The 4033-nt window shown below is 47.3% G+C and overlaps 1 non-coding gene across 1 annotated transcript; it reads left to right on the top strand.

Annotated features, from left to right (window-relative positions):
• The first annotated feature begins 269 nt into the window (after positions 1 to 269).
• On the top strand, positions 270 to 356 carry Trnastop-uca (transfer RNA opal suppressor (anticodon UCA)). Its single transcript has one exon. It is a non-coding gene; the product is annotated as a tRNA-Sec (tRNA).
• The last annotated feature ends 3677 nt before the right edge of the window (positions 357 to 4033 follow it).

The raw sequence follows: 4033 nt of genomic DNA, 5'->3' as shown, positions 1-4033 counted from the left end.
GCCAACTTCGTACGCTAGAGGGCGTTGGCAACGCTTTCAGTGATTAAATGCACCCCACTTGTTTCTTTAAAACTAAATTTGTAAAGCAGTTATTTTAGTTTTCAACATAAACATACGTGTTGTAAGTCTAGTTACAACTTTTAAGCTAAAAAGCTTAGATATTAAGCTAAGTTTTTTTGGGACAAAAGTGTGTTGTAATTTACTTCCACTAGAACTTTGGTGTTGCAGTTGGTTTCGGGTATATATAGCGGATGAAAATGATTCATGGTGCCCAGACGAGCCTCGGTGGTCCGGGGTGCGGGCTTCAAACCCGTAGCTGATTGACGTCAGAGTGGTTCGATTCCACCTTCTGGGCGTTGTAATTCATTCTTATGATCTTCTCGTACGTGGACCTTGTCAAAACGGTGTTATTTTTTAGTGCGGAAGCATTCTTTTAGACTAGTCACCCCGAAATCAGTCCGTCCGTCCGTGACACAATGCGTTTGTTCCATACGCGTGACAAGCCTGACAGCGAGGCTGTTTGAGAAACAATATGGTGCGTGCGGACGTGTGCCAAATTGTTTGATGCTACGGGCCGCCCGTGTCATTGTGGAAATTATGGGAAGAGCGCAAATGCGCATTAGCTTCGTAGTTTGCTTGGCTTATAACGTTTTATCGAGAGTGAAAATACGCAATGTGCAGCAAAGATCTGGAGGAAACTGGTTGTTTACGTGGACACGAAATGAATCCGCACTGTATCAGTCCAAAAATTAAATACTGCTAATTTTTTGCACTTTCACTCTTTTTTTACAGCAGGTCGTCTATAGGCACTTCTATGTGGACTGAACTACAAAAGTCGCGACCTGTCCTTTTGGAACGCTTGATGCGTCACACATTCGTACACACGATGATTCTATTAATAAAAAACCCTCATATCGTCAGGGTCAGGATTCGTTTATCGCTTGTCTCTGGAAGAATGTCTTTCAAGCAAAGCACTCCTGTAAAGTAGTGAAGGCGAATTTAGAGAGGCTTGTTGTGTTGCGCTCCGTAGGTGAATTGAATGGAATTGATTTTTTTATTTCTCACAGCTTGTACAGGTGTTCTGCAACAGCTGTTCTGAGAGGAAAGTGGGGGAAAAACTGCTTTACGGCAGCTTGACACAACCCGGGCTTTGTCGTGGCCAGGGTAGGCGTGCAATTCTAACCACCCTAGCCAGGGCGTCGAGAGCGAACGGAACCCGTGTTTTTTCCTCCATTTTGAAACTGAACCCGAAGAGGAACGAATCGAAGGAACTGTTCCGAACCGGCTCCGGAATAGGGTGTAAAACATATTTTCCGAGGCAACATATCATGGCTTATACTTCATTGTACCTATGTTCATGGTGTTTGATATTGTGCAAAGTTTTCAATGTGTTTGTAATGTGAATGCACCCGTGCGCCCTTGTGAAGGCCCTCAGGTACATCATCAACTATAAATACCTATTTTCCACTTATTTTCGTTCGGGTACGCAGTTATGTACAAACAGCAGTGGGACTCAAACACTCGCAGTCCTCTACGTCACCGGGACGTCTTGTACAGGGACATTGTGTCCCATGTTTACTGCTCTAAGAGAGTGTGACAATAAAAAAAAAAAAACGGGAGCCTCCTCCTCTGCGCTTTTAAAGTAGATGCGACAGCATTTTCTATCATCTTGAATGTGCTCAACCTTCACCTGAGCCTCAAGTACCACTACGGTGCCACTCGAGGCTACCAAAAAACGATGGCGGACGTGTGCTCAGTTGACTGACAGGGCAGCCTGCAGGGCGGCTGTACATTGCCAGAAGATTCAGGCGATGATGCGACAATGGGGAGGCGTGAGAGGGGGGGGGGGCGACACCGGGGCGCTGCCCCCTGGCCAGAAGGCTACAGGCTGCTTGCCAGGAGACCGGAGCAAGGGTGTATAATTTGGAGACGAGGTGCGGCCCGTCACTGGTCGGCGAGGGGAGTGCATCACAAGGCGGCACCGCGGTGGCTACGTAGAGTCCTTGTTGTAACCGGAAGAACTAAGAGGCCACCAAAGATAGAGCGAGCAGGAAAGCGAAGGATGAAAGTATGGAGAAAGTTTGAGGCGGAGGGCTGTGCCGAGGCCGCGCGAGACATGCCTCCCGGCATAGCCCCCCTGATCACTTCCTGAGCCGCAGCAGCTACAGTCAAACCCGGCTATAACGAACCCGGATAGAGCGAATTATGCTATATATCGAACAAAAATAATTCAGTTACGAAAATACATGGGAACATATTCCTTATAACGAAATTCACATCCGATATATCGAACTCTGGGTGCCTAGAATGGCCGCCGAAATGCATGATCTCAAGATGCGATTGAGATGTGGATTGGCCGCGACCACGGAGCAAGAGCCGCGATTGGGACATTGCGCCTCGCACGGAGCGACGTTTCCGATGCGCGGGACTCGCGACGGAACCCGCCCAGTCAGCGAGTCCGGACCAAGACAGCAGCATCGGTGAACGGTGGGAAGAGCTCGCCAACGTTCCCGGTGATGTCGCGAGTGAAATCCGTCCGACGCTTATAATAAAGCGCTTTCGGCAGTCGATGTGCTGCGCCAATGCTTCTTAGATTTTTGAGGACGCGGACTCGAACTGGTGCAAACAATGTTTCGTGTAGAGAATGCTATGCTAGTTGAAGCCGCCAAAACGAAAGTGAAAACAAAAATCACCGTTTTTTGGTTGCAACGTGGGCAGTTAAGGCTGAAAGTAGCTTCATTACTTCCAATAAATGGAATATTTTGGTATGGTAATGGCTAGTGTACTGTGTTCGTTTCTCGGGGTGCTCCCGTGGATTGCGAACTCGTAACAATAAGCTCGTTCGGCTATATCGAACTATCGGATATATCGAACTAATCGCGGTGCATATTGCCGTTCGCTATAAACGGGTTTGACTGTACGCGCCGTAGCCGAGAAGACCGCAGTTCGCACTGCACTCAAATCATCGCATTAGGGAATATTCCAATCGTCAGCCTTTTTTTATTTTTGTTCCCTCAACGAAAAACTGCGGGGTGTGAAGCTGCGGGATTATGAGCCAAATTTAATTATGTAAATGAACTAAACTAAATTATAAGAAAATGAACAGGCGGAAACAAACAGTAGTAAAGAGTAACAGACATAAGCAGCCTTAAGTGTCCCAGCGAACCTTTTATTTCGGTTCAGTTGGTGTTGTAATCGTTGACCTCACACGGAAACCATTCGTTTGCTAAGTCAAATCATTTGCGCAAAGAAACCTACATTAAGAATTTGTTTTTATAGAGACTTGGCAGCTAGAGGAACAAAAAATTGGATCTAATTCACGCTGTGAAGGTGGTTGGAAAGCAAAGCTTTAAACGACAACCCCAACAATTGCCCATGCGACGTAACTTGAATTCACACACGTGGCTCTACAAAGAGTGAAACCAGTGATTCTACGAGCCGTTACCTGGGATTCGCGGGGGCTCCGTCCCGAACGCAGCAGTGTCGGCCACGGCCGGGCTCGAGAGGCGGACGGCGCCGCTGTAGCCCGGCCGTGCGTCGGAAGAAAGAAAACGGAGAGGAGCGTGCTTCGAAGGATGAGACAGCGGAACCTAGCCATCCTGATGTGCTAGCTCGGGGCTACATCACCGCTCTACACAAACGCAGACACCGAAACAATCCGGCATGGGAGCATATTGATTCCCATTTGTACAGATTTAAACTAAATAGTTTCGTAAGTTTGAGAATTGCGAGAAAGCTAACGGAACTTTTATAATCGCTATTTATCACAGCCAGTTTCTTCATTCGCCTTTTGTAATACCTCTTAAAACACAACCTAATTGGTATTCACCAATTTAGAAAACGGAGTCCCAGTCGTGGCAAGCAGTGCGCAAAAGGTAGCGTTTCTCTAGCGGCCAGATGTCTTTATGTGGTCTCTACATTTTGTTTTCCCGCCCTGCGAACTAATCTTTAGAGTATCTTTGTCATACGACAACTTAATTCCGTCGGGCCCGGGTTACCCCGGAGGTGCTGTCGAACAAGTTAACCAAGCCAT

Source organism: Haemaphysalis longicornis, unplaced genomic scaffold, assembly GCF_048455015.1.
Source record: "Haemaphysalis longicornis isolate Haplotype H1 unplaced genomic scaffold, Haemaphysalis longicornis Haplotype H1 scaffold_6, whole genome shotgun sequence".
Lineage (NCBI taxonomy): Eukaryota > Metazoa > Arthropoda > Arachnida > Ixodida > Ixodidae > Haemaphysalis > Haemaphysalis longicornis.
This window is presented reverse-complemented; position numbering and strand designations above follow the sequence as displayed.